Below are 10,952 nucleotides of genomic sequence, written 5' to 3'. Positions count from 1 at the left end.
ATTCTATTGGCTAGAATTTGGTTGAGAATTTTTGCATCTAAGATCATGAAGGATACAGCTCTGTAATTTTCTTTTTTTGTGGTGTCTTTATCTAGTTTTGGAATCAGGGTTATGCTGGCTTCATAGAATGAGTTTGGGAGTATTCTGTCCTTTTCTATGCTCTGAAATACCTTTAGTAGTAGTGGTGTTAATTCTTCTCTGAAAGTTTGTTAGAACTCTGCAGTGAAGCTCTCTGGGCCAGGGCTTTTTTTTTTTTTGTTGGGAGTTTTTTGATTACCTTTTCAATCTCTTCTTTTGTTATGGATCTGTTTAGTTGTTCTACCACTGTTTGTGTTAGTTTAGTAGGCAGTGTGTTTCTAGAAATTCATCCATTTCTTCTAGGTTTTCAAATTCAAATTAGAGTACAATTTTTCATAGTAATCTGATATGATTCTTTTAATTTCAGTTGGGTCTGTTGTAATATCGCCCATCTCATTTCTTACTTGGATTATTTGCCTCCTCTCCTGTTTTTCTTTTGTCAGTTTGGCCAGTGGTGTATCAATTTTGTTAATTTTTTCAAAGAACCAGCTTTTGGTCTTGTTAATTCTTTCAATTATTTTTCTATTTCAGTTAATTCTGCTCTAATTTTTATTATTTGCTTTCTTCCTGTGCCTGGGGGTTTCTTTTGTTTTTCTCTTTGTATTTGTTCAAGTTGTAGGGATAATCCTTTGATGTTGGCCCTTTCTTCTTTTTGGATGTGTGCATTTATTGATATAAATTTACCTCTGAGTACTGCTTTCACTGTGTCCCAAAGATTCTGATAGGAAGTGTTTTCATTCTCATTGGGTTCAATGAATTTCTTTATTTCATCCTTAATGTCTTCTATATCCCCGTCTTTTTTGAGCAGAGTATTGTTCAGTTTCCAAGTATTTGATTTTTTTCCCCTGCTTTTTCTGTTATTGATTCCTACTTTTATGGCCTTATGTCCAGGGAAGATGCTTTGTAATATTTCAGTGTTTTGGATTCTGCTAAGGCTTGCTTTATGACCTAATATGTCATCTGTTCTAGAGAATGTTCCATGTGTACTAGAAAAGAAAGTACTTGGCTGCTGTTGGGTGGAGTGTTCTGTATATGTCTATGAGGTCGAGTTGTTTGATTGTGGAGTTTAGATCTTCCATATCTTTATTGAGCTTCTTTCTCGATGTCCTATCCCTCACTGGAAGTGGTGTCTTGAGGTCTCCTACTATAATTGTGGAGCTGTCTATCTCACTTTTCAATGCTGTTAGAGTTCGTTTTATGTATCTTACACCCTGTCATTGCACATGTAAGGATTTACTATGGTTATATCTTCCTGGTGTATTGTCCCGTTAATCATTATATAGTGTTCTTCCTTATCCTTTGTGGTGGATTTAAGTTTAAAGTCTATTTTGTCAGAAATTAATCTTGTCATTCCTGCTCTTTTTTGATTGTTGTTTGCTTGATATTTTTTTTCCATCCTTTGAGTTTTAGTTTGTGTCTCTAAGTCAACATATAGATGGATTTTTTTTTTTAATCCATTCTGCCACTCTCTGTCTACTTATTGGTGCATGTAGTCCATTTACATTCAGTGTAATTATGGATGAGTATGAATTTAGTGCTGTCATTTTGATGTCTTTTTTTGTGTGTTGTTGACAGTTTATTTTTCCCACTTAATTTTTTGTGCTGGGCAGTTTATCTTTATATATTTTCTCTTCCTCTTATTCATTGTTATTTTGTTTCTGCTGAGGCTCTATTTTTTTCTTGTATTTTATTTTGATGTGTAGGATAGTTGGTCTTCTTTGTGGTGACCTTAATACCTACCCCTATTTTTATAAGTTTAAACTTGACTTTTATTTCTTTATATCTCCTTGTCTTCCTCTTCATATGAAAGATCTATGACTACATTTCTTAGTCCCTCTTTATTGTTTTTACATTGTCTTCTTTTATGTAATAACATTACTGTTTCCCTGTTTTGAGCCATTTTTAAATGGCTTGGATTTATTTTTCTCATTTCCCTGTCTGGGTTGACATCTGACTGCTCTGTCCAGTGTTCTGGTCTTGGGTTGATACCTGATATTATTGATTTTCCAACTAAAGAACTCCCTTTAGTATTTCTTGTAGTTTTGGTTTGGTTTTTACAAATTCCCTAAAGTTCTGTTTATCTGGAAATGTCCTAATTTCAGCTTCATATTTGAGAGACAGTTTTGCTGGATATATGATTCTTGGCTGTCAATTTCTTTCCTTCAATGCTTTATATAAGTCATCCCATTGCCTTCTTGCCTGCATGGTTTCTGCCGAGTAGTCCGAGCTTATTCTTATTGGCTGTCCTTTGTAGGTGACTTTTCGTTTATCCCTCGCTGCTCTTATAATTCTCTTTTTATCTTAGGTTTTGGCAAGTTTGATTATAATATGTCTTGGTGACTTTCTTTTAAAATGTACCTTACGCGGAGTTCGATGAGCATCTTGGATAGATATCTTCTCATCTTTCACGATATCAGGGAAGTTTTCTGCCAACAATTCTCTCTGTATTTTTTGTTGTCTCTCTCTGTTATGATACGCCAATCACTCATAGGTTATTTCTCTTGAAAGAGTCCCACATGATTTTTAAGGTTTCTTCATTTTTAAAAATTCTTTTATTTGATTTTTCTTCAAATATATTGGTGCCAGATTCTTTATTTTCAAGCTCACCAATTCTGCCTTCCACTTGCTCAGTTCTGCACCTCTGACTTTCTACTGAGTTGTCTACTTCTATAATTTTATTATTAATCTTCTGAATTTCTGATTGCTGTCTAGGGGCTCTTGCAGCTTATTAAATTTTTCATTATGTTCTTGAATAACCTTTTTAATTTCTTCAACTGTTTTATCTGTGTGTTCCTTGGCTTGTTCTGTGTATTGCCTGATCTCCTTCCTGATGTCTTGAAGGGTTCTGAATATTAATCTTTTGTATTCTGCCTCTGGTAATTCCAGGAAGGCACTTTCATCTAGAAGATCCCTTGATTCTTTGTTTTTAGAGCTTGTTGAAGCGATCATGGTCTGTTTCTTTATGTGATTTGATATTGACTGTTGTCTCTGAGCCATCTATAAGTTATTATGTTAGTTTATTTTATGTTTGCTTACTGTATCTTAGCGTCTTGCTTTGTTTGGTTTTGATATGCCCAAATGGGTTGCTTAAGTGAGCTAGCTTGATTATTTTGCCTGTGAAGCTCTGACGTTGTGTCCCCAGATGGAAGAGCTATTATCAGGTATACCAGTCTGGGAGTCCATTCACTTTTCTTGTGTGGATTCAGCTCAGGTGTCCAGGTAGTTGGTCATCAAGTGTGTGGTACAGGCTCTGTCTTACAGTTTTAGAGGGGCAGGGGTGATTGGTGTAGGTCCCAGTATCTGGTTGCAGCAGGGGGTCACACTCTGAACAAGGCAGGGGGGTGAGAATCATCCCCCAAGTGTCTCTGAGGAAATCGTGTCCATCTTCCCTAGAGCATAGAGGTGGGTGGGTTCTGCAGATGGACCATGGGCACCCAATGCTTTTGGTTGTAAGGACTGGGAGGTACCAATTATCCTTGGACCACTTTTGTGGGTGGTTGGGTGGCCTGAGTGGAGCCACCAGTCCTTAGGCCCCTGATGTGGGTAGGTAAGGACCCTGTTTAATAGGCAAAGCGGTGTCAAATATCAAACACCCACATCTCCACCCCACAGCTGAAATGGTTGCAGTCTGCTAACAAGGGCCTATTCTCCCAAAATATGCCCACATAGGTCCATGCAGGGGGGAAATTTATTCAAAGTCCACGGACCATTTATGCCTGGACAGGAGCTGCTTCTGTCCTGAGCATCCCAGGTTAGTGTAACTGGCAAATTATCTTTTCCCTAATTGCAAATTTATTCCTACTTCAAGGCCAGGAAGATGGTTCCTGGCACTCAGCAGGGCCTATCTCAGGACCAAGGAAATCAACAGCCACTGAAGTCAGCTTGGGGGCAGGAGGCTTGGTATAATATGCGTAAGTACTTAGCTTTTGCTGAGGGTGCCGTTTTTCTCTGGTTCCAGAGGTGTGAGTAGGCTGTGTAGCTGGCTGCTTCTCCCTGAGGAAACTGTGGCTAAATGCTAGTACCGGTCCACTGCAGCTGCTCCCAGGAATGGTGCCTGAGGGTTCCTGGTGATTCAAGTCTGGCAACTCCTCTCCACTTCTGAACCATCTCTCCCTCTCCCTGCTGCTCAGTCCATTTTCTAACTTTGGCTTTGATGTTCAGGGCTCCTAGCTTGTCATAAATATAATCGTTTCACTTGTTTGTTCTAAGAGGGATCTCTGGAAGCATCTGCCTCTTCTGCCATCTTGGTCCTGCCTTCTCATATCAAAATTCTTTTGACAAGCAATGTGGTATAAAAGAGAAAGCAGTTAACAGTTATTTCTGTTGTTGTTAGGTGCCATCGAGTTGGTTCCGACTCAGCAACCCTACGCACAACAGAATGAAACACTGCCCAGTCCTGCGCCATCCTTACAATCGTTGTTATGCTTGAGCTCATTGTTGCAGCCACTGTGTCAATCCACCTTGTTGAGGGTCTTCCTCATTTCTGCTGACCCTGTACTCTGCCAAGCATGATGTCCTTCTCCAGGGACTGATTCCTCCTGACAACATGTCCAAAGTATGTAAGATGCAGTCTCACCATCCTTGTTTCTATGGAGCATTCTGGTCACAGTTCTTCCAAGACAGATTTGTTCGTTCTTTTGGCAGTGCATGGTATATTCAATATTCTTCGCCAACACCACAATTCAAAGGCGTCAACTCTTCTTCAGCCTTCTTTATTCATTGCCCAGCTTTCACATGCATATGATGTGATTGAAAATACCATGGCTTGTGTCAGGCGCACCTTAGTCTTCAGGGTGACATCTTTGCTCTTCAACACTTTAAAGAGGTCCTTTGTACCAGATTTGCCGAATGCAATGCGTCGTTTGATTTCATGACTGCTGCTCCCATGACTGTTGATTGTGGATCCAAGTAAAATGAGATCCTTGACAACTTCAATCTTTTCTCCATTTATCATGATGGTGCTCATTGGTCCAGTTGTGAGGATTTTTGTTTTCTTTTTGTTGAGGTGTAATCCATACTGAAGGCTGTGTTCTTTGATCTTCATTAGTAAGTGCTTCAGAAGTTATTTCTAGATGGTGAAAAAAAATAGATAAGCTTTTTTGAAAGTACAATTGAGATGATGTGGCATTATAGAATGTAACCTTTTAAATAGAAACCTCAAAGAAAAAAAAGAATTACAAATATTCTACATAGTTAAGATTAAGCAAGATAGATAAATTACTAGACATTTAAGAAAACCATCAGATGTATTTATTTGTAAATTGAATTTTGGATTGCTGAAGTATTTTTCAGAACTCTGATTTAAATTAAAAAAAACCTGCCATCACTGTCTTAGTTATGTGTTGTTAGGTGTCTACATAGCGACCCTATATGCTACAGAATGAAACACTGCCCAGTCCTTCACTATCCTCACAATCATTGCTGTGCTTGAGCCCATTGTTACAGCTACTGTGTCAATCCATTTTGTTGAGGGTCTTCATCTCTTTTGAAGACCCTTTACTTTACCAAGTATGATGTCCTTCTTCAGGGACTGATCCCTCCTGATAACATGTCCATAGTATGTGAGATGAAGTCTCACCTATCCTCCCTTCTAAGGAGCATTCTGGCTGTACTTCTTCCAAGACAGATTTGTTCATTCTTCTGGCAGTCCATGGTATATTCAATATTCTTCACCAACACCATAGTTCAAATGCATTTATTCATTGTCCAGCTTTTGCCTGCATATGTGGCCGTTGAAAATACCATGGCTTGGGTCAGGTGCACCTTAATCCTTAAAGTGATTTCTTTTCAAGGCTTTAAAGAGGTCTTTTGCAGCAGACTTGCCCAACACAATACGTCTTTTGATGTTTTGATTGCTACCTCCATGGGCATTGATTGTGGATCCAAGTAAAATGAAATCCTTGACAACTTCAATATTTTCTTCGTTTATCACTTTCAGCAAGCAAGATTGTGTCATCTGCATATCAAAGGTTGTTAATGAGTCTTCCTCTAATTCTGATGCCCCATTCTTCTTCATATAGTCCAGCTTCTTGAATATTTGCTCAACATACAGATTGAATAAGCATGGTGAAAGGATATAACCCTGATGCACACTATTCCTGATTTTAAACCACTCAGGATCCTCTTGTTCTGTTTGAAAGACTGCCTCTTGGTCTACTTATAGGTTCTGCATGAGCACAAGTGTTCTGGAATTCCTATTCTTTGCAACGTTATCCATAATTTATTATGACCCACACAGTCAAATGCCTTTGCATAGTCAGTAAAACACAGGTAAACAACTTTCTGGTATTCTCTACTTTCAGCCAAAATCTATCTGATATCAGCAATGATATCCCTTGTTCCACATCCTCTTCTGAATCTGGCTTGAATTTCTGGAAGCTCCCTGTCAATGCACTGCTGCAACCATTTTTGAATTATCTTAAGCAAAAATTTACTTGCATGTGATATTAATGATTTTTTTTGATAATTTCTGCATTCTTTTGGATCTCCTTTCTTTGAAATGGGTACAGATATAGATCTCTTCAAGTTGATTGGCCAGGTAGCTGTAGTCTACATTTCTTGGCTTAGATGACTGAGCACTTTTAGCTTTGCATTCAGTTATTGAAACATCTCAATTGGTATTCCGTCAATTCTTGGAGCCTTGTTTCATACTGAGACCAAAAGTAGAACTGCCGCATAGAGTTTCCAAGGAGCACCCGCGGATTTGAACTGCCGACCTCTTGGTTAGCAGCTGTAGCAGTTAACCACTACACCACCAGGGTTTCCTTCATACTGAGAGTATGTCTCAATTTAGAGTAGCCACATTTAAAGTGCTCAATAACTACACATGGCTTGTGGCTCAGATCTACCTTAGAACACACTAAGCTCATTTTTGCTTTGGGGCTTTTGCACGCACTATTCTCTCTGTGGAGAATGTGCGTCCCCCTTAGAATTTCTCCAGATATCGGCATCTCTGGCTACTTCCGGCCCACTCACATCTCGGCTCAAGTTCGTTTCACATATGAGACCTTCCTTATCCACCCTGTCTAAAGTACCTCACCATGATGAATTACTTTCTTTCTACTTAAGTTTATCTGAATTAACCTTTGTTCATTTATTTGCTTCCTTGTCATCTGAGTACCCCAAATAAGCTTCAGGAGGACAGGGATCTTATCTGATTTGGTTCACTATTACATCTTCAGTGCCTGAATATATCAGTGCCCGATTGACATTCAACAAATTTTTGTTAAATGAATGAATGGATGGGCAAAGGATGGATGAACAGTGAATCAGGGAACAAACATTTAACATTTCCTTCTAGTTGTAAACCAGGTGGTAAAAAGAGAAACTCCATTTAAAATATATGGAATATATTTAATACAAAAATGTTTAAATATAGGCCACTTTCTCCTGGAGCCCTGGTGGCTCAGTGGTTAAGAGCTTGGCTGCTAACCAAAAGGTTGGCAGTTTGCAACGACCAGTTGCTCCTTGAAAACCCTATGGGCCTATTCTACTCTGTCCTATAGGGTTGCTATGAGTTGGAATTGATAGCAATGTGTTTGTTTGTTTTTAAATATAGTGATTATTTTGTGGGTATTAGCTTTAAATAATTAATCTAAACTCTGATTCCTTTTACTGTTAATTCAGGAAGGCCTTTGTCTTGAGTGAATTCTTTATTTCCTGCCCCAGAACATTTCTACTTTGTTCTTTTTATTATCTCCTCCTATATGTGTTTTTTTTTTTTAACAGCCCTTTTTTTTTTATGAGCCCTATAAAGTATCCTTAATTTTTCTTTTTGCAATAAGATTAGGTAGTGACCATGACTTCAGGAAACATTTAATCAAAAACATTTGGCTTTTCATTACTTCTATGCATTCTTTAAGTTATACATTCTTACAGCTGTGGGCTCTTTTTTTTTTTTTTAACTTTTTATTGTGCAAGATTTCCAACGTACACAAAAGTGTAGAGATGATAACATAAGGAACCCTCATGTGTTTATCATGTGAGCTTGTTAAAAAAATTTGGTTTTAAGAATATTTTCTACTGACCTGGTTTTAAGGAATGTACTTAAGAGGCCTATTCCTTGGTGCAGCACTGGTCTGGAGTGTTCAGAAATGCAAATTCTACAGGAGTTTAGGAGATGTTTATTGTTAGTCCTGATTACCTCTTCTGTTCTGGGAGAGGGGCTTCTAAGAGGAAGAGGAGGACCTGCCTTGAAGCTGAAAGAAAACTGTTTATCTTCACCTTTACAAATTAAAAGGAGAAAAAAGTCACCAGGTCATGATTCTAAGAGTTCTAAGATTTTGGAAATTTTAATTTTTCTCCATATTTTAGTTTAGGTTATTGTCACCCTTATGGTTGCCTTGTTTGATTTCTCAAGTCTTTAGAAATAAACCCCATAACATAAAAAGAACCTAAGAACTTATCTTCAATAGCACCCAAGAAAGAAGGAGCCGCTCTTTGTTGCCTGGCATGAGGATCAACCACAAGAATAGAGAGGGTGGTGGCAGTATTAGAGAATAACAGGAAGCTGTGTGAGCCTCTAAGCCCTTCTACAAGGAAGGAGGGTGTGGGCCAGGGCCAGAGGAGGACTTGGCCAGTCAGGTTGGGGAAGCCCAAGGGCCTTGGGTTGAAGTTGTGATTCTCTTCTGTTTGCTATCTCTGACTGATTTTCTAATGCCCTCCGCCTGCCCACCCCACACTCTGTGGTCCATTACTCTCTGGCCTCACACTTACCTTTAACTCCCAACACAACTGTTTCATAGCAGACCCAATATCTCATCATTAAATCCAAAGACTTTTTTATTTTCTCATTTTACAGTAAATGACCTTTCCAGGATTTGACAAAGTTTTAGCGCCTTAGGAAATGACGTATTGCATTGGGCAAATCTGCTGCAAAAGACTTCTCTAAAAGCATTAAAAAGCAAAGATGTCACTTTGAGGACTAAGGAGTGCCTGACCCAACAATGATATTCTTAATTGCCTCATGTGCATTTGAAAGCTGGGCAATGAATAAAAAAGACTGAAGAAGAATTGATGAGTTGAATTATGGTATTGGTGAACAATATTGAATATACCATGGACTGCCAGAAGAATGAACAAGTCTGTCTGGAAGAAGTACAGCCAGAGTGCTCCTTGGAAGCAAGGATGGCGAGACTTCATCTTGTGTACTTTGGACATGTTATCAAGAGGGACCAGTTCCTGGAGAAGAACATTATGCTTGGTAAAGTAGAAGGTCAGTGAAAAAGAGAAAGACCCTAGATGAGATGGATTGATACAGTGGCTACAGCAATGGGCTCAAGCATAGTAATGATTGTGAGGATGGTGCAGGACTGGGCAATATTTCATTCTTTTGTACATAGGGTTGCTATGCTATGAGCTGGAACAGACTTGACGACCTAACAACAACTTCATTTGAGTGTGCGGACCTCTTAGCATCCCCCCATCTCTGCCGCTGCCTTTGTGGCTCCCTTTCCTTTCCTCCTCCTTCTCCATCTCCCTCTTCTCCCTTTCTCCTTCCCATTTTCCTCACCATCTTCTCACTCTCCTCCCACATACTTGCCCGCGTTCTTTGTATACACACACACACAGACACAAACGTACACCAGCTATATTAAACTACTTACACGAGCTACGTTGTCTCTTAGCTCATGGTCTTCTTACATGCTTTTTCCTCTACTAGGAATTATTCCCTCCTTCCTTCCCTTGACTTTGTTAGCTCCTACTCAGTATACATGTAATCCTCGACTTAAGATGAGGTTCTGTTTCTACAACTTCATAGTACATCAGTTCTGATGTAAGTCGATGTCGTGGATTGAATTGTGTCCCTCAAAAAATATGTGTTAACTTGGTTAGGTCATGATTCCCAGTTTTGTGTGGTTGTCCTCCATTTTGTGATTGTAATTTTATGCTAAAGAGGATTAGGGTGGGATTGTAACACCACCCTTACTCAGGCCACCTCCCTCCTCCAATGTAAAGGGAGTTTCCCTGGAGTGGGCCCTGCACCGCCTTTTATCTCTGTAGAGATAAAAGGAAAGGGAAGCAAACAGAGAGTTGGGGACCTCATACCACTAAGAAAGCAGATACCACTAAGAAAGCAGCTCTGGGAGCAGAGCACATCCTTTGGACATTGGGTCCCTGCACCTGAGAAGCTCCTCAACTAGGGGAAGATTGAGGACGAGGACCTTCCTCCAGAGCCCACAGAGAGAGAAAGCCTTCCCCTGGCACCGACACCCTGAATTTGGACTTGTAACCTACTAGACTATGAGAAAATAAATTACTCTTTGTTAAAGCCATCCACTTGTGCTATTTCTGTTATGGTAGCACTAGATACTGAAACAGTCTAATACCGTTTTTTTTTTTTTCAATTTTTAATTATTGTTCCTTTATTATCAGTATATGAATCTGATCTTTGATCATCTTTGAGTGCACATCTGAGAATAACATCAGCAAATTACATGCTGCAACATTGTATGTAGTACATATTGCTAGCCATAAGATGTACAAAAAAAAAAAAAAAGTATGGTTGGTAACAGCATAAATTGGGGACTACCTGTATTGCTTCCTCCTGGAAAGCTTTCTCAACCCCCACAACTGGATTCAGATTCCCTGTATTATTTCCCGTCTTAGCGCTTACTACACACTGTTGTCCACTTCTTTGACTACACTTGAAGCTCCTAGAAGGGCAGGGGCTGTTTTGTTTATCACAGTTCTCCAATGCCTTGTTCAATTCTTGGCAGCAGTAAACCTTCAATAAATTTATTTTGTATGAACGTATGAATATAGCTGAGTATCTCTCATCCTTTTGTTGTGAAGATTAGAGAAAAATGAATATAAAATGCCCAGCAAGGAGCCTGAACTAATAAGCATTGAAAAAATGATCACGGTAGTTGTTG

The sequence above is a fragment of the Loxodonta africana genome, chromosome 14 (genome assembly GCF_030014295.1).
Source record: "Loxodonta africana isolate mLoxAfr1 chromosome 14, mLoxAfr1.hap2, whole genome shotgun sequence".
Classification (NCBI taxonomy): domain Eukaryota; kingdom Metazoa; phylum Chordata; class Mammalia; order Proboscidea; family Elephantidae; genus Loxodonta; species Loxodonta africana.
The sequence above is the reverse complement of the archived record's forward strand: the minus strand, read 5'-3'. Positions refer to the sequence as shown.